Raw genomic sequence first — 27790 nt, 5'->3', positions numbered from 1 at the left:
AGAATGTTTAGTGAGGGAATGCCTGACCCCATTGAAGAGGAAGTGATTCCATCTTCACCAGTCCCTAGTCAAGGGGCGATGTCTCAAAAAGTACCATTGAATGTGTCTAAGCTAATGGATTTCATGTCCTCTGAGATCAAAACCACGATCATATCCAAATTATACGGAGATCCTGAGCTATTCTTAGCTCTTAGGGCATTTCTCAATGGAGAACTAAAGGCGGGGCTACCACAATTTGCAAATATGGATAGACCTGACAAGCTTCAAGATGAAGGGGAACATTGGGATCTACAACCCAACCTAGATGAAGATTCGGTCGTTGAAATACCTGTGAACAAGTTGGGTCAGTACTTTGAAGGGGACGAATCTAATGCCACCCTCCCCATTACTACCAAGGGATTAACTCTAAAGGGAATCCTTGATGGTGGTGCTGGAGTGAGCATTGTGACTAAAAATTGTTGGGAATCTATGGGAAGGCCTCACCTCGAAGTCACAAACAAAGTGGTTAAGATGGCAAACGGAACCATAGCTAAACCTATTGGAATGTTAAGGGACCTTAAGATCAAGGTCCTGGGATACAAGGTAAAACATACCTTCATTGTAATGGATTTCTCCAAGCATCCTATGTCATATCAAATGATCTTAGGACGTCCTTTCATGAGGGAAGCACAAATGGTACATGACTGGTCGAAAAACCATGTCTACCTACAATTCCAGGACTCTGTCATTCGAGTTGATCTTGAGAATGGTCGTGCACATCCTTTATGAAGCAAGGTTATCATTGATAATCGATCGGATACCACTATTCACTCTGCCCCATTAAGGTATTGCTATACATGCAAAAAAGAGACTGATGATGGGAAAGATTCTCCTTATATGGATGTCCTACCGGGTATGACTGAGTCGGATAACGTGGATTGGGTGCACCTAGCGGCAACCACCATAGACACATGGGGAAATAGAGGCACAAGTTGGGTAACACCTGAGGGGCAAGATATGCCACCGTTAGTGCCAATAAACATGATAGGTGTTATGCACTTGACTCCTGATGGCGAGAACGTGGCAAACTCCACCGACACTGAAAGTAGCGAAGACTCTGACCAATGCAACTCTGAGTATGAATCTCAAGAAGAAACTGACCCTGAGGAAAATGAATCAAATATTCACCCAAATGTGGAAGCAAGGTGCTCAAGGCCTAGGACAGTGGCCTCCTGCAGTTCATCCGAAAGTGAAGATCGACCAAGTGAGTCCGAATCTGATAGAAACAAAAATCAGAAACTTGGTAAGAAGAAAACGAGACATAAGCGCCAACGCTATCGAGCTAATGTACGAACTGCAATAAATAAGGAGAGATCCACTGTGCAGAATGGCTTAGCTATGTAGGAGCCATTAACGCTCATCGGAAGATAGCGGATAATTAGGGACAATACCTCCAAAGTGTCATGTGGTGTATTCCGCAACCTCATGACGTCGCCCAATTAGAAATCGAAGAGAAGCCAAAACTAAGTCATACTGCAAGAAGGCGGCAAAACCAAGAGTTGGCTCAATAATAAAAGGAAGCGGAATTGAAAGAAAAAAGCCTGGCACAACAAGAACCAGTAGACTTACACCCCGCACCCGAGCATTTCAAATCATTCACCACAGGGGAACGTAAAGTAGTCTACAAAAAAGCCCAACGAACGCCTACCAATGGGAGTAACGGTGTCTGCGAGCGATGGCCTTGCGGTAGTCAAGGAGATAGACTTAGCAGATTCGGGTGAGGAGTCTAAACCAGTTTTTATTGCTCAAGACCTCACCAAGGCGGAAGAAGCTGCACTTACGAAGCTTCTTAAGGAATTCAAGGACATATTTGCTTAGACATATCATGATATGAAGGGTGTTCCACCCTTGGTGGTGCAACACACGATTCCAATGATTAGCACTGCTAAACCAGTCCAGCAACGTCCCTACCCAATGAATCCTAAGTACGCAAAGATTGTACAAAAGAAAATTGAAAAGCTGGTAAAATGTGGATTCATATACCCAATTGAGCACTCAGAATGGGTTTCTCCGATAGTCATCGTGCCAAAGAAGAATGGGAAACCCAGAGTGTGCGTTGATCTCAAAAAGGTTAATGCAGCCACCAGAAGGGATCATTACCCCTTGCCATATTCTGAACATGTGCTTGAAAGAGTGGCAGGCAAGGAGGCATATAGCTTTTTAGATGGGTACTCGGGTTACAATCAGATCACAATTGCAGTCGAGGACCAAGCTAAAACAGCATTTATCACGGAGTTTGGAGTGTTTGTCTTTCGCGTCATGGCCTTTGGCTTGACCAATGCACCTGCAACATTCCAACGATTGATAAACACGGCCTTTAAGGAATATCGAAGGGACTTCTGTGAAGCTTTCTTAGACGATCTTTGTGTTCATTCCTCTTGGGATGAGCACTTGATGTGTTTACGAAAAATATTTGAAAGGTGTAGATTATATCGCATCTCCTTGAATCCTTTCAAATGCCAATTCTGGGTTAAACATGGAGTTATCTTAGGGCATATAGTGTCCAAAAATGGGATTTTCACTGACGAGAGTAAAATCAAGGTCATTCTGGAATTACCCCCACCCACCAACTACAAGGAAGTCCAACGCTTTATGGGCCACGTTGGTTATTATCGAAGGTTTATTCTCTTCTTCACCGAGATAGCTCGACCATTGTATAAGCTTCTCATCGAGTTTATTTGGACCGAAGAATGTGACCGTGCCTATGAGCTATTAAAGAAGGACTTGGCGAGTGCTCCAATCTTGAGAATGCCTAACTGGGATTTACTCTTCCATGTGCATATTGATGCATCAAACTTTGCTATTGGGTGTGTTTTAACTCAACCTGGAGAACACAAGCTAGACTACCCCATTAGCTTTGCCAGTCGCCAGTTGAACGATGCTGAGATGAACTACACCACTACGGAGCGAGAAGGGTTGGCAATGATATATGCAGTAAGGAAATTTCGTTATTACCTCCTTGCCACCAAGTTTGTTTTCTATGTAGATCATCAAGCATTGTTGTATCTGGTAAACAAACCATGCTCCACAGGAAGAATCACACGATGGCTATTGATTCTTCTTGAGTTTGATTTCACTTTTGTTGTGAGACCTGGCAAAAAACATGTTATGGCTGATCATTTGTCTCGCATACCTAATGGTGAGGCTCCTACGGGGGTTGATGATGACTTACCGGACACTTCCCTGTTCATGGTGGAGACAATGCCTGAATGGAGTGAGAAGATTGTTAACTTTTTGGTTAATGGCTTTCCACCCAAGGAGCTTCGTAAAGATCTAGCTCGAAAGCTAATCAAAGAATGCGAACCCTATTGCCTGATAGCCGGGACTCTTTATAAAAGAGGAAAGGATGACGTTCTTAGGCGTTGTGCCCGAGAGGATGAGTATCTATACATTTTACAAGAGGCACATATGGGCGTAGCCGGTGGTCACTTCTCAGGAGACTTAACTGCGCGAAAGATCTTACAATCAGGGTATTGGTGGCCCACTATGTTCCAAGATGCATCACTCTTTGTGAAGGGTTGCGATGAATGCCAACGATATAAGAAACCCCAGAGGAAAGATCAGATGCCCCTACATCCGATCAAAGTAAACCAACCATTTGAAAAGTGGGGTTTAGACTTTGTAGGTCCAATTAGTCCAGCAGCCCGAAACACACAATCTCGCTATATTATTGTGGCCACTGACTATATGACCAAATGGGCTGAAGCGAAAGTGACACGTAAGGCAGATGCGAGGACAACAGCCAAGTTCCTCTTTGAAAATATAATCACACGATTCGGTTGTCCTTTTGAACTTGTGAGCGACAATGGTACGCATTTTATAAATGAAGTGATTAAGGAGCTCACAACAAATTTCATGATATCCCATCATAAATCTACTCCTTACTATCCGCAAGCGAATGGCCAAGCCGAGAGTACAAACAAGACATTAATCTCTGTTTTGACAAAGACAGTTGAAGCTCATCGCACGGATTGGGATCTAAAGCTTACGACAGCTTTATGGGCCTATCGTACTGCGTACAAAGTGGCTATTAATTGCACACCATTCAAAATGGTATATGGCCAAGAAGCAGTCATGCCGTGGGAATTTGTCATTCCTAGTCTTCGTGTTGCTACTCAAGAGGGTTGGGATGGTAATCCCTTAGTAGAGCGTCTATATATCCTTGAGCAGCTAAACGAAGAAAGACAATTGGCTGTATACAATGCCCTTGTGGAGAAGGATAGAAGGAAAAAATGGTTTGATCGCCATCTAAAGGACAAGGACATCAAGGTTGGGGATAAAGTCCTGATGTATGGAGTGCGAAATGAAAAGAAGAAGCTCAAATATGCTGGTAAGGGACCATATAGAGTATGTGAAATTACCCCGCAAGGTACCATCAGAGTGGAGACTCTCGATGGAGTTGAAACCATTGGATTCCTTAATGGGAGTAAATTCAAAAGATACTATGACCCCCTGAGCCAGGAGGAGTTACATGCAATCCATCAAAAGAAGGCAGCTAAAGAACAAGCTGAGCTTAAAAAGATACAAGCGAGAGTCAAAGCCAAAGAACGTCAACAGCGTGCTAGGCGACAACAAGAAGCCAACTTGGGAATTACGCAAGTATTTTTCGAGGAAGCAGAGGAGGATGCACTGGAATCTGACCCACCTCTAAGATACCCAATTGAGTTACAGAGTCCTTATGGGGAGGTGCTATATAATGCATTATTGGATACAGGAGCTCAACACAATTTGCTATCATATGGCATGTGGTGTCAACTGGGAAAACCACCTTTAACCAAGAGTTCTATCCAAGTCCAAGGAATCAACAAGAAGAAAACCCCTGTCTCAGGAATTCTGCACACTCCGGTTGCTTATGACAAGGGAACCATAATTCAAAGCTTTTTGGTTATGCCTGCTGGGACCATGGAAGGGACTATAATCTTAGGGTGCAAATGGATGATGGCCACCAAGTGCAATATCGATTGGGCAACCAGACAAGTCACAACGCAAGAACCAACACTAGGTCTGACCGCTCTAAATCTCGCACCTAAGTCATCCACTCAAATATTAGATAATGAAAAATCACAAAGTCGAGTGGCAAAACCATCTTCGATTGTTGGCCACCCCTCTAACGCTTCAACGCCAAGAGTGGAAACAGGCAAGGTGGTCCCTACAGCTTCGCTTACTATGCCAAAGAGTACATACAAATGGGTCCCCAAAGCTTCGTTAACAGCTACTTCCCCTGCTCAATCTCGTTCAGCCACCAAGAAGCCTCGTAAAAGGAAAGCAGCTACCCACCCGAGAAAGGGCAATGTAACATCGCGATGGATCCCTAAAAAATTATTAGTAGCCCAAGGGTACTATGAGGGAAATGACCAGATTTGGGTCCCTAAACATAAGCTGAGTCCCTCTACATCACCTGTAAAACCTTGCAAACCAATTGTTGCCACCCCAACGATAATTCAAGATCGTGGTAAGAGAAAGGTAACAGAGTGCTCCACACCACTTCTTCCAGAGTTAGTTTGGATTCCCAAACGATATCGATCATTACCACCTCAGGAAGGGGGGAGCCACATGAAGCTTCTAGCTCCTCATGCCAGGCACACGCTGATATAGAAGTTTCTACATGCTCTACACCTACTCTTGCCAACACCCAACAAAAAACCGATGAGTCTACGTCTCCCCTTGTAATAGTATCATCGAAAACCATTTCCTCCATTCGTCAATGGGAGCGTACACTACCATCTCTATAATTGGATGTGGCCACAAGGGTCATAAAAAGCTATCTACCCACATCACAACCTATGACCCACTGGACAAATTGGTTCCAAGAGGCTACAACATCATTGCAAATAATATGATCTACCCAAGGAAAGGGGGAGCATGTACTCACACTTGACATTCTAATCTTCCTCCTTATAACCTTCTCCCCTGACCATGTAATTGCCAAATTCAAGGGGATGTATATATATAGCTTCATACATTAAAAAAAAAACAAACAAAGAAAAAAAAATAAAAAATAGTAAAAAGAGCAAGAGCACAAAAACAAGAGAAATATCCGTATACAATCAAGAACTAGATTGTCCTGTCATAAACCTACTGATGCTATATCTGTGTTTGCAGATATGGCAGATGCCCGATCATCATACACTTCATCCACTCCTACCTTTGGTGAGAGGTATCATCTGTACCTTTCTCAGATATTCCACATGTGCTATCTTGTAATTGAAACTGAATGGGATCATATAGATGTACTAGCCAGAGAGGAAAATATTGAGGAATTAGAATGGCTAATTTGCCTATTGACCATGCCTGACCCCTACTCCGTAGAGAGGACATATCCCCGATAGCCCAATGCTTTCCTTTTCCACAAGATGACTATCCTCGCATGGTTACATTTTTGATGAGTTTATGTGGATGGGAAAATGAAAAGGAAATATCTGACAATGATGAATGGACGGATGAAACTCATGGCACTACTGAGGTTGACTTTATTTGTTTGGATGATGCGGATAGAGGCTTAGCCTTAGGGCTAGAGCCAGGACTCTACAACATCCTCTTACCGTATCCTCAGTAGTAGTGTGGTGATTGGTAGGTAGGTTAGCGTTTTCAAGTTTTTTCTAGTTTAGATTCCTTAAACAAGTCTTGAAATTTTCACACTGATGTGCCTCTCGAGGTATAGTGCTTGTTAGTTGATTGTACAGGTTGAAAAGTTTGAGGTGGGTTCTCTTTCAAGTCCTGAGACTGCCGCAACATTCATCAAAATATATCTACATCAAATTGCAAGCTGTCTCGTCAAATCAAGGAGATCTCCAATTACAGGTGTAATTCTTCCATACCCACTCTCTTTCGTTTTTACTATTCAATCAATTGCATAAACTATAATGCATGACCACATGGAAATTGTCAATGTACTACTTAGTTTTTGAAGTTGCTTGCATGCTAGTGTAAATCATTAATGAGCTTAACTTTATTGGAAATATTCCTAGGCAGCATGACATCTTTAGTTAACCTTGGAAGACGATTGTCTTAGGTCTAGGGTCAAACCATCTTAATGTTTGACACCTGGCCATGTGTGTGTTGACCTCTAGGACATAGCTTTTACCCCTTTGTCGAAAGGATGCAAGACAAATTATAGTTCAGGAGCGAAGATCGAAAGAAATAGATCCAAAAAAAAAGCCTACAATAAATGGCAATACAAGTCTATGATGTGCTTTAATGTTGGCCTATCGCCTTATTGATACTTGGTAGGCGAGGAGTATTCTACTCCAGACTGATGCCTTGGTTGGTAGGGGGTAGCCTTGCCTAAAGTGAGCTAATAGATTCCTGGATAATGCCTTGTGTTAAACATGGTACCAGGATCGATGTTAGTTCTGCCTTAGGAAGGTCGCCATTGTGTGTAAAAATTGTCACGTGCATTAAAAAAAAAAGAGGCAAAAGGCTCCTGTAACTCTGATGTTTCTTGTGTCCCTAGGCTTGTGGTATTAACTTGTTCTTAGAGTAGACACAGTGTGGTCATCTGTTTATTTATTAAGCTTGGTTATTTTCCTTGACTTAGGCCAGTTATAAACCTTGATTAACCTTTGACACCTTGCTTACTCTTGATTTACTTTCAATAATTTTAAACTCCTGTTAATTTGCTACACTAGCTCATTCATGTGACCCTTAAACTAAGTTCTCATAGCAACATCCATCGTAGTCTAACATGCTTGAATTTATACACTTTATATCTTTTGAATTCCAGCATACTTTCACTCTACTTCCCTGTTTTGCAGACGGTCAACAACAACCCTCTCGACCTTACCATACCATACCATAGCTTCCGAGGACGGAATCTACATCAGGAAGGGGGGCATGTTAACCTATGACGGACATTGAGACGTACTATGTTTTACGTCATTAATTTAAATATTCTGAGTCATGGGCCGGGCTTGTCGGCACCATATGTTAAGGATGAAGGGATTGGGTGATCGTCGATGAGAGGCGCACCTTGAATATTAGTAGAATAAGGGTTACGATCGGCTGGCCATGTATGGGAGAGAGAGAGAGAGAGAGAGAGAGAGAGAGAGAGAGAGAGAGAGAGAGAGAGAGTGATCGAGCGATCGAGCACTGTGTAGCGGCACGGCGGCGGAGAGGCGGTAGAGCGGCGACGGCGGCTCCTTCTTCACTGCAACGCGGGAATCCTTCAAGGCGACGGTTGAGCGGTGAGTGACACACCCTTGCATTCTGTTTGAGCTTCCTTCCCTGGTTGTATGCTTGTGCAGCCATTCGTGGCTCGCATACGGTGCTCGGCAAGTCCCCAGCTACGACCTGTGCGGCAAAAGCGCACATTGTTCCTTATTGGGGGCACCAAAACAATGTGTGGTGGTGGGGTGATGGCCTCTATACACCACCAGTAGATGCACAAGAAGAGAATGTAAGAGAAACAGAACTAGGAGGCATTTAAATCCCAATTCCAAGGCACCAATTAGCTTAACTCATGTCCTCTACTCTCTAGCTAATTACTTCAGACACCTCAACACCCTCCCAACCTCCCTATTTGTTCCAGCTCATTCCTCCAACTATCCTCCTAGGTTAGCACTGACCTCTAAAACCTCTAAACATATACCTTTTAGCCTCTCTTGACCTCAACTGACATCCAACTGACTAGAACAACTCCTAGTTGACATAGAACACTTCGAAATCCTCCCCTAGTCCCTAACCAGAAAACTATCCTCTAGGCCTCCAAAATTTCCTCTAACTATCAGCAAACCTCAAATCCACAATCTCAGGACCTTTGTGGACCCTTGTTGACCATCTGCTCTGACACCCTTCTAATTGCTCTATTTGAGACAGGCCCGGCTATCCGAAATAGAGTAAATTGACATCTGTGTCAGACTTCCTCTCCTTTTTGTTCGCGTCGACACCTCTAGATACTCAGAAAACTCAAACCAAGCATAGATCAAACCTCATAACCACTCATCTGACATCAGTTGACACACAGTTGACACAAAAACCAATTAAATATTAGACCCTTTTGACTCTTGACTGGGGCTGACAGCCCCCAGACTGTCAGATTAGATTCATGAGCACTTCTCACCCATTCAAATAAGCTAGCCTAAGGTCCCTACACCTTCAGGTAACAGATCTGATGCTCAGCTACTACTAACACCTATCTAAAATTGTTCCTTCTCAATAGATACCAACTGAGTTAGCACTAATCAGTATAGCTGTTCCTCAAACATCTCCTCGACACACATAGGGGTTCATTCTTCATGAAATCAATCATGATCACACACGGATAGCACCATTGCACAAAAAACTCAACAATTCACACAGAATTGGAACTCCTCACACTCAATTGGAATTGGAACTCCTCACACAGAATTGAAACTCCTCACACAGAATTGAAACTCCTCACACTCAATTCTTTATTTAAACAAAAACCAGACTGTCTCAACATCCCTGGGACTTGGGGATAGAGGAAAAATAATAAGAGGCTCAAGGATCCTCCACAGATAGACCACAACCATGAATTTCCAAAGCTTTATCCTCAATCATGACTACAAACCTAACATAATTTAGCTTTCAGTTGACTCTTAGCTGATACAGTTGAGAAGTTATAGACTAAACCAAGGATCTAATGGTGGCACTATTTAGAAGTCCAAGGGAACACACCTCCTTGTCGACTCTGGTCAACCAACTCTTACTCTGCTCTGTTTCATCCAAACTACTCACACTGTTCAGTCCTTCTGTTTGCAAGCCTTCAACATGCAAAGGGTCTGTAGTCTGTAATCTGGTCTTTGTAGTCTCTCCAGCAACCTCTCTTCATCCATTCCACTAAAACTTCCCCAATTGTGTACTTTATGATCTCGTCGGCACCTTCATTCTTTTGGAGTGTTTCGCCACTTGGTTTACTTGGTCTCCCATATCCTTTCTATTTTCATTTTATGTATGTGCTCTTATCCATTTAGCCAACATGCCATTTTTTATCACTTGAATTTATCACATACCATCATACATACATTTTACTTATCTACAAACCATGCTTGGTAGGGGTCATGGACTCACCTCACAATGTACTTGTAAAGGAATTTAGCTGTGGACCTTACATCGGCTTTTCTTATGGCTTGAGCTTCAACACATTTTGTGTAATAGTTCGTTGCCAGCTATGATTTGGGTGCGTCGAGCAACTGGACTAATGGAACCCACAAAATTGATGTCCCATTTCTCAAATGGTTGTAAGGACATGATGGGGGGTAGAGGGGCATTTTGTCCTTATAGTGCAGAGTCACCTTCTGTTGGCATTCATCACATCTTTTGACATATTTAGATGCATCTCCAAACATAGTTGGCCACCATGAGCCTGCTAGAAGGATATTTCGAGGAGTTGTTGTCCACTTGTTGCGAAGAGTCCACTTGCAACCCTAGAGTTGTGAAGTGTCCACTTGTGACCCTATAGTGGGCTTGTTCCAAAATAGAGACATACTTGTCTTCACGGACACTGCGTCTCATTATTATGTCTTTTCCTTGTTTGTAAAGTTACCCTACAATCAATTGATAGGGGCTGCCTTTTTGATGAGGCATCTTGCCTGATCCTTGTTGATCGGTGCTTCGGTGTGGGTAGGCTATTAGCTAGGAAATGTGCAACTTCCTCACCCCATTTAGGAATCAAGCATAGTTGGAACAGGGGGCATCTAGCAAGTCATCATCAACACCCATCGATGGCTCTCCATTTAGGAATGCGCGCGACATATGGTCAGCCAATACATGTTGGGAGCCTTTATGTACTGTGATGATAAAATCAATTCTAGTAGAATTAGGATCTATTTGGTGATTCTACTCATGGTGCAAGGTTTATTCACCAAATAAAAAAGAGCTTGATGGTCTACAAAGAAAACAAAACATAATGACGAAACTTTTTAACTATATAGACCATGGCTAATCCTTCTCTTTTTGTGGTGGTATAATTTCATTCTACTTCATTTAATTGGTTGGCTGGCAAAGCTAGCCCCTGTTGTGTTGTCCAGGTTAAGCCAGCACACAACTAATTTTATAAAAGCAAAGGTGTCTATGTGGACATGAAATATGATTTCCTAGTTAGGGGATCTCAAAATGGGAGTGCTTGGTTGATAATGCTTTTTTGAGGGTATTATATGCTTGTTTTGGCACTCCTTTGTCCATTCAAAAATCACTAGGAGTCTGTAAAAGGGGACGAGCTATGTCGACATACATAAAGATGAAATATCGGTAATACCCTAAATGCCCCATAAATCATTGGACTCCCTTGAAGTTGGTAGGGGCTAGTAGCTCAAGAATGAGTCACACCTTGCTATCATTTGGGGAGATACCACGCTTTGAGACAATGTGTCCTAGGATTATTCCATGTCGGATCCAAAACTAGCATTTCAAAGGGTTAAGAGAGGTCTTGTAGAGTGGCATCTCTCTAGCACTTTTCTCAACACCACAAATGTGCTTTCCTTATATAATTGACACAAATGTCATCCATGAAAACATCAAGGAATTTCGTAGATATTCCTTAGGCTATGCACATTAGGCGTTAGAAGGTGCCTGGGGTACTGGTAAAACCAAATGGCATGACTCGATATGCATACGTGCCCCATTCAATTTGACAAAAGCTATTTTATGTTGATCTTTTTGGTCAATCATCACTTGGTTGTAGTCGAAGAACCCGTCAAGGAAGCTGTAGGCCTCCTTTCCACAACAATGACCTGCTTGGGCACATGTTATGTGAAGGGCAGTGGATAGTGATCTTATATCGTGGCATCATTGACCTTTTTGAGGTCCACGCACACTCTCACTTTCTCATTATTTTACGGGCTATCATGATGGGTAAGACCCATTTAGTGTGCTCTATCTCGTAGATCCATTCGTGTGCTCTATCTTGTAGATGAATCCAGTATCTATGAGCCGATCGATTTCTTTTTGGACAATCTTAGAATACTTGGGGTTCATAGGATATGCTCTCTCCTTAACTGGCCCTGCTCCTTCCACCATGAGGATGGCGTGTTTAACCACTTTCAGAGGTACACCCTTCATATCCATATATTTCCAGGATAAGTAGTCTTGAAATTCCATGAGGAGGGCGATAAGGTCTCTCTCTTCTTCTGTAGAGAGGTCTTGCCCAATGTAGATGAGTCTCAGATCTTCCCTTGGGCCTACCAGGTTAATCTCCTTGACCTTGGCCAGACCATCATAAGACGTTCCTAGCTTCATGGGTTCTTTGGGCATTTTTGTATTGTACAACATGGTCTCCTACCTTGTAGGCTCTAAAGTGTTCGAGGACTTGTTTGCTCCCCTCAGCTTTAGCGCTTTCCTCATCCATTCTTTTTTTGGCCTCCCACTCAGGTTGCACCAACTTTTTATTTTGTGTTCAATTCACAAAGCAGCAAAGCTTTTGGAGGTTCGGATTGGGAATTGGTTGGTTCTTCTTTTTTTGTGGTCACGAAGTTAACTGGAATGGGGAACTCATCAAGATCCTTCTGCTAGACTTGGTAGAAGTAGGAATGTGCATTAATAGCCTCCACATATCTCAACCAATGTTCTTTCAATTCTGGGAGGATGTAAGCTTCCCTTTCTGTAAAGCCATTTGTTTTATGGGTCTTACGGGTGGGTTTTTCTCGTATAATGGTCTTTCCTCTTTCATACAGGCTCATGGCTCGTAGCATCGAGCATACACATGGCACTGAGCATGTAGAGGGATGTGGTCTCTTGCCCATGTGCCATGGGCAAATCTTGTACTCGTGTGTTTTGAAAGTATGTCCATGGTAGCAAGGATGTGCATCCAGTTCAGAGAGTCTTCTAGAGGTGCAAATTCCATGCTATCCTATTCATCATCCAACATTTTATGGCACATTTAGCATAGTATATTGCCTAGATCTTGCAGTAGTTAACTAAATCCTCTACTAAGGGTCCCCCACTCATTGGATGGATCTTCCAAGTGCATAGGCTGACCTTTAGCGTTCGGTCTTTTTTCTGAAAATGTAAATGTGATCTGTGTTCCAGTCATAGACCATCTTGGTTTCTCTCATAAAGGGTCATCCTAAGATGTAATAGAAGGAAATAGGCTAATGGCCAAAGTTCACCACCACAAAGGTGTGTCAAAAATTGGTTCTGAGAATCTTAATCTTCAAATCTTGCAGAAGACCTATCGGCTTTGTAGTGGCTCCATCAGCTAGTTTTGCAATCAATGTGGTGTCATCCACCATAGGAGGTATTCCCCATTTTTTCCCAGCATTCTTTGGTAATAATAATGTTCACTCCTACCTCACCATCTAGGATGGCGAGGACTTGAAATTCATCAAAAGTTAGGGGCAGTGCTGCATTGAGTTCATCTTCTTCAAAATAGTGCCCTAACTTGTTTACTCGGACTATAGGAATGTCGATAATTCTATCTAGTTATATGGATCCTTCCTCATCACTCTCATTGGAACTTCCTAGTTCTGCATGTTCTTCCATTCTTGCTCCAAGCCTTCCTTTCATCTAATCCTTCAAATCCTTCCCATAGACTCGGGCTACCTTGCAGTAAGGTGCCAATGGGAATATGGACTTGTGAAGACAGAAAGGAAGAGAGACTCTTCGAATGGGTGTAGGTTCCTGAATCTAGTTATCCCTATTCATGCTTAGGATTTTCAAGGTGTAGGGTAAAGGGATATGAACTTTAGTGTTTGATCTTCTTAGGTGGTCATCCCTCAGATTCTTAAGATACATAGCAACACAATCTACCTGGTGTGGGATTATTGTGGCTTTTGGGTCTACCTCTCGAGGGAGATTCTCAAGGAGTGCTTGGTGCTTGTTGGGACCTATGTTAAGCTCCTGGGTTTCCTTAGTAGGTTTTAAGTTGGGCATAGAGGAACTTCCTATAGTCTGAACTGCTTGAGGTTTCTCTTCCTACAGTTTGAACTGCTTGAGGTTTCTCCTCCAATTGAGTTTGACAATCCTTGACTAACTCCTGAGCGGCCTTCAGCCTCCCCTTCTCCTCGATTGGGCCTCGATTGGGTTTGGATATTTAGCTAACTTTCTATAGGTAGATGATTGGGGTCTATTTTCTCTCTTGCTTGAGAGGTGGATGGTAGTATCTTTTCTTCATCAGATGAGGAAGATAACACATTAGTAGTTGTCCCCTCTCATTGGGCCCACTTTTTATTATAACATGGCTATCTCCCTTCCTAATATTTGTGTCCTTTTTCTTTAGAGAGCACCTAGTTTCTTGTGCATGTTCAAGAACCTCCGTCAAAGACAAGATCCTTACATGTCCTGAGGCTTCTTGCTTCTAAAAAGTAGATGCTTTAGCAACAGCATGGGCTATGGCTCTCCTCCTACTTTGCATTCACGTGACTACATTCAGAGGCACGGTGTGGATGAATCCATCCCGTATACTCAGCAAATTAATGCTAGTACTAGTTTAGCTTCATTTCCCTTGTGCCCATTGCACCCGTTCTTAATGGGCGATCCTTGTACATATGGTATATCCCACAACCTATGCTAGGGGAGTTAAGGTGGGAGTAGTTGATTGGACATTTGGCTATTTGATGAGCTCCAACGTTAGTGATAGCATTGCATAGGTGGTCATTTAGACATGATGTTCAAGTCTCGTTCTTGTGGTGTTACAGCTGCTTGGTATACAGGGTACACATGTTCACCCTCTATCACGTAGTGACTTAGGATTTGCGGAGGTGGGCTACTTGGCTCAGGGGGTTCAAAGATGGTGTTGTTAATAGCTTCTCCACACAAGCATATAAGTATAGAGAAGGCATATGTGCTAGAGTTCTCTCTCTCACTCTCTCTCTCAAGACAAAAGCAATAACTATCATAGCCCAAAGGGGGATTGTGTCCATTCATTATTTATGAGAAAATACCTTATATACAATTGGCCCTTATTCACACTTGGGCGCCCAAAACTTACTCACTAAGACCTTGGGTGGCCAATATCTCATAATGTTACAACTTTTATAGTGCCTTTGCATGACACTTATTAATGTCCTTAATTGGAGGAGCATAATTGTTAATCCTAACTGGGATTAACATCCCCCTACCTGATGTAGGTTCTGTCCTCAAAACTTGTCACCGAGGTCTAAAGACCTGGTCACCAAACTCCTAACGATAGAAGTTTCAACGTGATTGAAGCTTTTTCAGGGTTCTTTTGAATGCAGAGTGTGATCTCCAAAACTCAGTGTCAACCATATCTTCAAATGTTACATGCATGTATGCGGGTAGGCACCTTAGGCGATGATAATATAACATCATGTCTCTATCAATAGGGCCTTGATTTATGTTCAAATTATAACTGATCAACATCATATCCATCATATGTCTCTTTAGGTTGATTAATGAGGACCACAATATTGCTATCCTATAGTTGTAAATGTTGCTAGCAAGAATAAAGGAAAGTGGTAGAGGCAGACATGTGAATCTCTCTACTTAGTCTCATGGAATTGGTGTCCATATTCTTTTCAATGGCATATACAAAGGGGTCACTCTCTGTGTTGGTGGGGCACACATATATTGATGACTATATTTTGGAATAGTCAGATACTCCTTCCTCCATGCTGGTTGTTTACTAGAATCTTCTAGTTTGGGGTTGGCATCATTTGTGTGACAATGGTTGTATATCCCCCCTGTGTATGGATTGGATTTGCCTTTATCCACTTGCGGAAGCAGTAACTGATCATGAATGTAACAATTCTGATGTCAAGTAAATCTATCAAGTGCGGTTTGCCAGCTTTGTATGTCGTGCCACATTTGACCATAAGGTACCCTCTCTAGCCAAGGGCAATAATTCTTCTAATTATGGCTTTGGTGCTCGAAGAGGGTATGGTACATATGGCTCCTTCGTTGGAGTAACATCGGAATATGCCTCTGGCAGGATCCACTGGGTAGGCTCAAAAGGTGTTATTTGCATTAATACTTTGAATATTAACTTTGTCTTGAGGAGAGGATTCCCTGCTTTGATGAGGCCTTTGTACTCTGCAGCAGAGCAGACAATGACTCAAGAAAAGTATCAGTAAATAGCTTAAGAGTATCTTGGGGTAGAATGTGACTAACCTCTTGAGTTGGTCGTGGTGGAGACGGGTTGGGTGCCGGCAACTCCTTGGGGGCGAGAGCGTTAGTGGGAAATACTAATGGAAGAGAAGGAAGACGTGAGAAAATACAATCTACTTGAGATTTGTCAGAAGGAGGAATATTAGGGTATGGATTTAGTAACTTACTTGCTACGGATGAAAACATCGGATAAGTAGGAAGATTAGATGAGCTTGGTGTCTCCTCTTTTCCCTCTCCAAAACTAGGGGTGGATGGGTGGGTTTGTTGAGCTTCATAAATTCTTGTAGCTCTAGGATGCCCTTAGGAGATATTGTAGGATATTCAATGTGTATTTGATCAAAATTATAGAGTACTGTAATCAGCATGGCTTCTAGATGTCTGTGTATATTGAAATAAAGTTTAAGAATGCCAAAAGTTTGATAGAGTGTAGACTCACAAAGATTTAAATGTTGATGGGTATTATACACTTCTAACCACCCATGACTGATCCATTGGTAACTACAAATTACAACCTTGTAATGGCCGGTGTATCAGGAATATCATCTGGTACAAATAGGTCTAATTTGTCGACACTGTTGTCCAGAATGTCTGAGTTTTGTAACACCCGACACCAACTACAAAGGTTGAGCACAATAGGGTGTAATGGGGATAGAAGAAAATATCCTTTGGATCAATTAGTACCAAGTCCCCTTGGAAAATCCCCATGACAATAGTAGGGTCAACATCACGCTTAGTATTTTGTTTAATTAGTGTTAAATCTCTGTGAGATCCCTGTTCCCACCGCGCAACGGATTCGGGGTACTAGCAGCGGAAGTAGCACTTCTTGCGCGAGGCAGGGTCCCACACTCGTGGCCTCGTCCACGGATATCCGGACAAAAGACTAATCCGTCGGTTTTTTCCAAAACCAGACCGGAAAAACTTCCCTTATCCGAAAAGCACGGGCGATTCCACCAGGATAATTTTTTACTCTAACGTAGTCAAAACCCTTACTGATCAAGCAGATCCGACTGCATCTATAAAGATACTTGGTCAGATCAAGGAAGAAACTTGCACTTGGATCATTGGGATCAACGCTTTTTTCCCCACCAAGGAGGCACAGCCGTTGATTCCTATCCATAGAACAATTACTATCCGAGATTTACTTTATCTATCGTAATAACAGAAATTGAGTCTCGATTTACGGATCCATCAGTCCAGCCTAACCCCATCCGATCCCATGGGTTAGCCAACCGCCCAACCACTGTAGTGATGGGATCCAATTTGGAATTTGGTTAGGTTTTGTCCCGGGTACCAAGGAAAAGAGTTCCAAGGCCCCCTAGCCGGAATTTCATGCAAACATAAAACTAGCCACACCACTTACACACCCAATATGAAAATTACCTTTTTCTTAGCATCAGCTAACTTTAAAACAATCCTTTAATGAAACCATAGTACCACTGATCACAATCTCCCAATTTATCCAGTTGATTCATAATTTCCCATCATTCCTTCATCAGAGTATCTATGGCATCATTGGCAACTAGAACGCTCACCACCTATCCACACAGGGGCCGTTTCAATAGTTCCTAGCCCATAATACTCAACAATATAATCACTTATCAAGATGGACTCTCGTTGAAGATCAGCAAGATCAACCAACAGATCCATATAAAAGAGCCATGGACTCATCCGTTGAGGACCAGCAAGGTCAGTCAACCAGATCCATGCCCGGTTCCAGAAAACAACTCTTACTCCTTGTTCCAATATCTTCCTCGACGCACGCGTGGGTATCCTGGGCGACCCAGAGCCCGAGCACCGTATGGTCAGCACCCTCTAGGATCCTTCGCAGGTGACCTAGCGCTTCACTCATAGGCCGCTTCCTTGGCCCCTCATCCACCGTACCGGAAGCTCACCATTTTAATCGCACCGAGGCTGGTCAAGACCTCGGCCGACCTTGCTACGCGAGACGTCCTCCATTGACTCTCCGTCAGCAGTTGCAACTTTAACAATTAGGTCCACGACCTTAATCACAAGACGGTCAAAATGCTTTCCCAGCATTCTTGACATAAAACAGTCATTTACAAACAGTCACAAAGTACAGTTTCTATATCGAATTCCATCTTTTCACATTTTCCCTTCTCAATCCACATTACTTATTCCACATTCCCTTCATATGTACTCATTCTCATCCATTCATTCATATCAACAACACATTATTTCCCATACACATTTCACTTTCATTATTCTTCATACCCATCCATGCATACATCCATTTTCACATTCTTACTCATACATCCACATCCACATACCTACATCCATACATACACATCTACATGCATACATCCACATCAACATGCATACATCCATACATACACATCCATATGCATACATCCATTTTCACATTAAGACAACCCATATATATCTTATCTCATCACATACACTTCTTATCTCATTCCATACACATCTTATCATCTCTTAACTCATCTTATCACATCCTAACTCATCTCATATACATCTTATCTCATCTTATCACATCTCATACACCTCTTATCACATCTCATACACCTCTTATCACATCTTAACTCATCTTATCACATCTCATACACCTCTTATCACATCTTAACTCATCTTATCACATTTCATACACCTCTTATCACATCTCATACACCTCTTATCACATCTTAACTCATCTTATCACATTTCATACACCTCTTATCACATCTTAACTCATCTTATCACATTTCATACACCTCCTATTACATCTCATACATCCACATCTACATGCTTATCTCCATTTTCACATCCTCATTTATACATCCACATCCCATATCCACATTCATACATACACATCGATATCCACATCCACATGCATACATACATCCACATCCACATTCCCATTCACATATATATATCCATATCTACATGCACATTCACATCCATACATCCACATCTATATCCTCATTCACATCCATACATCTACATTCATGCATCCACATCTACATGCTTATCTCCATTTTCACATCCTCATTTATACATCCACATCCCATATCCACATTCATACATACACATCCATATCCACATCCACATGCATACATGCATCCACATCCACATTCCCATTCACATATATACATCCATATCTACATGCACATTCACATCCATACATTCACATCTATATGCTCATTCACATCCATACATCCACATTCATGCATCCACATCTACATGCATACATCCATACATCCACATCCACATTTATATCCATGCATCCACATCTACATCCTCATTCACATCCATACATCCACATTCATACATCCATACATCCACATTCATACATCCACATCCACATCCACATTCACATCCATACATCCACATCTACATGCTTATCTCCATTTTCACATCCTCATTTATACATCCACATCCCATATCCACATTCATACATACACATCCATATCCACATCCACATGCATCTTATCATATCTTATCACTTCCCATATCTTTTATGCATACCTCTTTGCATGAAATTCAATTATGCTAAAAGTAACACTTTTATAATAAAATTTTTAACTTTTATGCATACCTCTATGCATGAAATCCAATATGATAAAAGTAACACTTTTGATATTAAAAAAATTATCCTTTATGCATACTTCTATGCATGAAAATTAAAAACGATAAAAGTAACACTTTTGATATAAAAAATTTATCCTTTATGCATACTTCTATGCATGAAAATTAAAAATGATAAAAGTAACACTTTTAATATAAAAAAATCATCCTTTATGCATACTTCTATGCATGAAAATTAAAAATGATAAAAGTAACACTTTTGATATAAAAAATTATCCTTTATGCATGATATTAAAATTTAATTTCTCCATGATTATAATGAAATTCTTTCAATTAATCTAGGATGATAATTCCTAGAATATGGTAGGAAGTCCTCTTTTTATGCTTTGAATGAAATTATTTTATGCATAATTTTTATAAAAATTTTGCCATAGCTCCGCTGCTATGACTGATAAATCTCAATTTTTTTCTAAGGGATAAAGCTTATCATTAAGGAAATAATTAAAATGATCTCTAATTGGATCATTAATCTATAATGGATTGAATCATCAATATGCATAAACTAAAAGCATAGAAAAAAGCCATTAATTTGGCCTCAAGCATAGCTTAATCTTGGATTAAGGAAAAGCTTTATGAAAAGCTTCATTTGGATTGAGAATGGGTCATGAGTATGACCATTTCTTGAGTGAGAGAGAGAAATTACATAAAAACCATTAGAATTTAAACATAAATAAAAATTAACTTCAATAGCATTTATTAAATTATGTAACTCTTCACTACTATTCACCAATTAACTTTAATAGCATTTAAAAAAATCATACCAATTAAGCTTCTCAAGCTTGAGAGGGGTTGAGAAGAGAGAAACATTGAGAAATTATAGAAAAGAGCAATATTCACTAATTACCTTACAAATTGCTTGATTCTTTGTTCACGGTAGAGGCCCCCAACCAATCAATTGGTTAAGTATGTTGATGGAGCCACTAATGGGGATTGAAGAAAGAGGGAAGCTCCAAAAACTAGTGAATTATTAAATGAATTCACAGTTCTTGGCTTAAGTGGAGTAGAGTAACGATGCATAAACACTATATATTTTTCAACAAGGGGGAGGCTTCTATTTATAGGAAAAATTGAGCTCCTAACCAAACAAACTGATTCTAGAATTTTCTAAATCAGTTTGGTCAATATTTGACCATTTTTAGGTCAGTTAAGCTAACTTTTTGGAACTAGACTTGAATGAGGAGAGAGGAGAGATGAAATATCTCAATTTTTATGAGTTTAAAACTCATTCAAGCATGTGAAATATGCACCTCCTTTAAAGAACTCCCCTTCCTTACATATGTGTCATAATGGAATCATTTTAATATTGCTCATAGTTTTTTTACTAATAAACCTTGTACATTTTCAACTCTTCATCTTATGTGAAATATGCACCTCCTTTAAAGAACTCCCCTTCCTTACATATGTGTCATAATGGAATCATTTTAATATTGCTCATAGTTTTTTACTAATAAACCTTGTACATTTTCAACTCTTCATCTTATGTGAGCATTTAAGGGACTCCCCTTCCTTACATATGTGTCATAATAAAATCATTATACCCAAAATATCTCATATTTTTAATATTGCACAAAGTTTTTTTACTAATAAACCTTGTACATTTTCAACTCTTCACCTCATGTGAGCATTTACTCATTTTTGGGTATTTTCTTTTTACAAGTTGGATTTATCTCCTCCCTACACATGGATTGATGCTATTGGTCCATAGGAACCTTAATTGGACCATAGTCTAAAGATTTCTGAAAATCTAGACCCTTAGGCTAAGGTTCTTTATACCTATTTTCAATTAATTCCAATTGCACATTGGAAAATTCTTTTTGAATTTCTGTTTCAGGGGAACTCATTTGAATTAGAAGAGATATTTTTCTATCCAAAAATATTCAAAATCTGAATATTCTCTCTCTAAAATATTTTTCTCTCTCTAGGCTAAAACAGATAGAAACAAGGTCTTTATATTTCTGAAGAGGGATTGATTACAGGGAAAGATACTAGACATCAAAAAGGGGGTGGGGGAGGAATCTTACATTCTACCCCACTTAAAAAATGCGAGATGTCCTCATCTCGCAAACTCGGATAATTTCGCAAGATGCACGAATATGAGACTTAGAGAAAAATTTTAATCAAGATTAACCACCAAGAAACGTCTTAAAGAGAGCAAGATTCAAAATAAGAACAAGATTTAAACTTTATTCATTCTCGAAACTTATACAGTAAAGATAGAAGAACTCTTTACACTTCCATAAGCCCGTCCATCATATGATCACAAAAGCAGTCCTCACAAGCTGCACAAGTATAAGGTAACTCATCTATGGGAATAATTCTGTTGGTTATTGCTGCACCTATCTCAGTGGTATGAGGTGATCTAACAAAAGGACCTCTGAGAGGCAAGCCAAAAATGGGATAAAGGCATATCTTCTCATGAGGAAGAAAACATGCCAGTAAGAAGACCCGCTCAGAAAACCCAAGATGCCTTGATCTCATGACACAGTAGTATCGGGGACCCAAACCCAAAGCTTCAATAACCATGGCCAAGCGGACATTGTTACGAAAGTGCTGCTGACCCCAGGGTGTTACCCTAGTTATGTTTTGATAGGTCCGCCATTTGGTTTGCGCTACAGAAGTTCCCAAGTGAGGGAAAAGTGAGCGCTCATACTGCTCTATAAAATCCTTCTTCACAGATTCACTTGCGTCTTGAAGGTGAGGAATCATTATGGATAAAACTAGTTCTTGTTGCCAAGCCATGAAGGAGATTAAGAAAGAAAGGAGATCGATGGAAGTAAGATTACTGTGAGCGACAAGTAAAAGTTACGACTTATATAAAGGAAGGAGCTAGCGTAACTTAGAAGCCAACGGTAACTTGCCACTGAAGTTTTACCGTCTTTCCATGATTTGGGTTTGACACATTTTTCTATAGAAGGCATTAAGAATTTTGAGATGAAGAGATAAAAGAAGCTTGTAGGCTAAGTCACCTACTTTCATTGAATTCAGATATAAGGCTCACAATATCTGGGGGATAACTTCATATACTCCCCAAGAGATAAAGAACTTCTTTTGGGCCGTACTCGAATGAAGACCAAAACCTTGATATCCAAAACATCGATTCTCACTTCTGAACTCATTGTTCTGAATCCTTAAAACAGGTGGGACTCTTGAGAAGTATTCTAGGAAAAGGGTCTTCCTTTGTTAAACAGAACTTTCTTTTATTTTAGAGAGGGAATAATTATAAGATCGGAAAGGGAGATTCTTACTCCTGTATACCTCGAAGGCTGGGGAGGAATCTTACATTCTACCCCACTTAAAAAGTGCGAGATGTCCTCATCTCGCAAGGTAGAGGACAACTCTTTTTCTTAACATCCAATTTTATTTTGGGGTTTCTTATATTCTGGTCAACCCAACAGAACACTGGGATAAATATCCCTTATATAGAACTCATCATTAATATTCAGATCATATCATTCATATCTTTAACATGATAATGGTCCATTAGACCAAAAAATTTCCTTCTGAACATTCCTCCACGGGAATTTTCAGTCAAGCAAGTTCTCAATTTGTCATCCCTTAACTTGATCTACTGATCAAGTGTTAACAGTAACAATTTGACAGCACAACCCACTAATCTCATAGTGATTTGCTGAATTCATTATCATCATTCCAGTTATGAATATCATCACTGGGACTCGTCCCATTCATCCTCATTGTGGTTTTGTTCAGATTTTTATATTTTAACTAATTTCAGAAATCATCATTTTTCAATCAGAATCCAATTCAATTCATCAATTCTCAAACAGAATTAAAAATCATATCAACCACATTCAAATTCATCATCTGGATAGCATTAATGCTTATAATTTCAAGTCTTAGATTTACTCGTATATACTGTCAGTAAAGAGCTGCAGTATACTCTCGGTATATACGGGCAGTCGTGGCTCTTGGAATTATAAGGTAAATACCATCATGTCTAGGCCTCAAGCAAGTCAGGGATTCTATATAATTGCGGTACTTCTATCTGAAGACCCAATTACCAAATTACGAATTTCAGTTTGAATATCAAATTGTATGAATTATATCACACAATTACAACCTTTTTGTGTTTCTACATAAATTTTTGACATATTTGTCTTCTTAGTTGATCTTTATTAACCAATTCGCTCTGATACCAACTGTGAGATCCCTGTTCCCACCGCGCAACGGATTCGGGGTACTAGCAGCGGAAGTAGCACTTCTTGCGCGAGGCAGGGTCCCACACTCGTGGCCTCGTCCACGGATATCCGGACAAAAGACTAATCCGTCGGTTTTTTCCAAAACCAGACCGGAAAAACTTCCCTTATCCGAAAAGCACGGGCGATTCCACCAGGATAATTTTTTACTCTAACGTAGTCAAAACCCTTACTGATCAAGCAGATCCGACTGCATCTATAAAGATACTTGGTCAGATCAAGGAAGAAACTTGCACTTGGATCATTGGGATCAACGCTTTTTTCCCCACCAAGGAGGCACAGCCGTTGATTCCTATCCATAGAACAATTACTATCCGAGATTTACTTTATCTATCGTAATAACAGAAATTGAGTCTCGATTTACGGATCCATCAGTCCAGCCTAACCCCATCCGATCCCATGGGTTAGCCAACCGCCCAACCACTGTAGTGATGGGATCCAATTTGGAATTTGGTTAGGTTTTGTCCCGGGTACCAAGGAAAAGAGTTCCAAGGCCCCCTAGCCGGAATTTCATGCAAACATAAAACTAGCCACACCACTTACACACCCAATATGAAAATTACCTTTTTCTTAGCATCAGCTAACTTTAAAACAATCCTTTAATGAAACCATAGTACCACTGATCACAATCTCCCAATTTATCCAGTTGATTCATAATTTCCCATCATTCCTTCATCAGAGTATCTATGGCATCATTGGCAACTAGAACGCTCACCACCTATCCACACAGGGGCCGTTTCAATAGTTCCTAGCCCATAATACTCAACAATATAATCACTTATCAAGATGGACTCTCGTTGAAGATCAGCAAGATCAACCAACAGATCCATATAAAAGAGCCATGGACTCATCCGTTGAGGACCAGCAAGGTCAGTCAACCAGATCCATGCCCGGTTCCAGAAAACAACTCTTACTCCTTGTTCCAATATCTTCCTCGACGCACGCGTGGGTATCCTGGGCGACCCAGAGCCCGAGCACCGTATGGTCAGCACCCTCTAGGATCCTTCGCAGGTGACCTAGCGCTTCACTCATAGGCCGCTTCCTTGGCCCCTCATCCACCGTACCGGAAGCTCACCATTTTAATCGCACCGAGGCTGGTCAAGACCTCGGCCGACCTTGCTACGCGAGACGTCCTCCATTGACTCTCCGTCAGCAGTTGCAACTTTAACAATTAGGTCCACGACCTTAATCACAAGACGGTCAAAATGCTTTCCCAGCATTCTTGACATAAAACAGTCATTTACAAACAGTCACAAAGTACAGTTTCTATATCGAATTCCATCTTTTCACATTTTCCCTTCTCAATCCACATTACTTATTCCACATTCCCTTCATATGTACTCATTCTCATCCATTCATTCATATCAACAACACATTATTTCCCATACACATTTCACTTTCATTATTCTTCATACCCATCCATGCATACATCCATTTTCACATTCTTACTCATACATCCACATCCACATACCTACATCCATACATACACATCTACATGCATACATCCACATCAACATGCATACATCCATACATACACATCCATATGCATACATCCATTTTCACATTAAGACAACCCATATATATCTTATCTCATCACATACACTTCTTATCTCATTCCATACACATCTTATCATCTCTTAACTCATCTTATCACATCCTAACTCATCTCATATACATCTTATCTCATCTTATCACATCTCATACACCTCTTATCACATCTCATACACCTCTTATCACATCTTAACTCATCTTATCACATCTCATACACCTCTTATCACATCTTAACTCATCTTATCACATTTCATACACCTCTTATCACATCTCATACACCTCTTATCACATCTTAACTCATCTTATCACATTTCATACACCTCTTATCACATCTTAACTCATCTTATCACATTTCATACACCTCCTATTACATCTCATACATCCACATCTACATGCTTATCTCCATTTTCACATCCTCATTTATACATCCACATCCCATATCCACATTCATACATACACATCGATATCCACATCCACATGCATACATACATCCACATCCACATTCCCATTCACATATATATATCCATATCTACATGCACATTCACATCCATACATCCACATCTATATCCTCATTCACATCCATACATCTACATTCATGCATCCACATCTACATGCTTATCTCCATTTTCACATCCTCATTTATACATCCACATCCCATATCCACATTCATACATACACATCCATATCCACATCCACATGCATACATGCATCCACATCCACATTCCCATTCACATATATACATCCATATCTACATGCACATTCACATCCATACATTCACATCTATATGCTCATTCACATCCATACATCCACATTCATGCATCCACATCTACATGCATACATCCATACATCCACATCCACATTTATATCCATGCATCCACATCTACATCCTCATTCACATCCATACATCCACATTCATACATCCATACATCCACATTCATACATCCACATCCACATCCACATTCACATCCATACATCCACATCTACATGCTTATCTCCATTTTCACATCCTCATTTATACATCCACATCCCATATCCACATTCATACATACACATCCATATCCACATCCACATGCATCTTATCATATCTTATCACTTCCCATATCTTTTATGCATACCTCTTTGCATGAAATTCAATTATGCTAAAAGTAACACTTTTATAATAAAATTTTTAACTTTTATGCATACCTCTATGCATGAAATCCAATATGATAAAAGTAACACTTTTGATATTAAAAAAATTATCCTTTATGCATACTTCTATGCATGAAAATTAAAAACGATAAAAGTAACACTTTTGATATAAAAAATTTATCCTTTATGCATACTTCTATGCATGAAAATTAAAAATGATAAAAGTAACACTTTTAATATAAAAAAATCATCCTTTATGCATACTTCTATGCATGAAAATTAAAAATGATAAAAGTAACACTTTTGATATAAAAAATTATCCTTTATGCATGATATTAAAATTTAATTTCTCCATGATTATAATGAAATTCTTTCAATTAATCTAGGATGATAATTCCTAGAATATGGTAGGAAGTCCTCTTTTTATGCTTTGAATGAAATTATTTTATGCATAATTTTTATAAAAATTTTGCCATAGCTCCGCTGCTATGACTGATAAATCTCAATTTTTTTCTAAGGGATAAAGCTTATCATTAAGGAAATAATTAAAATGATCTCTAATTGGATCATTAATCTATAATGGATTGAATCATCAATATGCATAAACTAAAAGCATAGAAAAAAGCCATTAATTTGGCCTCAAGCATAGCTTAATCTTGGATTAAGGAAAAGCTTTATGAAAAGCTTCATTTGGATTGAGAATGGGTCATGAGTATGACCATTTCTTGAGTGAGAGAGAGAAATTACATAAAAACCATTAGAATTTAAACATAAATAAAAATTAACTTCAATAGCATTTATTAAATTATGTAACTCTTCACTACTATTCACCAATTAACTTTAATAGCATTTAAAAAAATCATACCAATTAAGCTTCTCAAGCTTGAGAGGGGTTGAGAAGAGAGAAACATTGAGAAATTATAGAAAAGAGCAATATTCACTAATTACCTTACAAATTGCTTGATTCTTTGTTCACGGTAGAGGCCCCCAACCAATCAATTGGTTAAGTATGTTGATGGAGCCACTAATGGGGATTGAAGAAAGAGGGAAGCTCCAAAAACTAGTGAATTATTAAATGAATTCACAGTTCTTGGCTTAAGTGGAGTAGAGTAACGATGCATAAACACTATATATTTTTCAACAAGGGGGAGGCTTCTATTTATAGGAAAAATTGAGCTCCTAACCAAACAAACTGATTCTAGAATTTTCTAAATCAGTTTGGTCAATATTTG

Source organism: Cibotium barometz, chromosome 61 (assembly GCF_041138505.1).
Source record: "Cibotium barometz isolate CiBa-2024 chromosome 61, ASM4113850v1, whole genome shotgun sequence".
NCBI classification, from domain to species: domain Eukaryota; kingdom Viridiplantae; phylum Streptophyta; class Polypodiopsida; order Cyatheales; family Cibotiaceae; genus Cibotium; species Cibotium barometz.
This window is presented reverse-complemented; position numbering follows the sequence as displayed.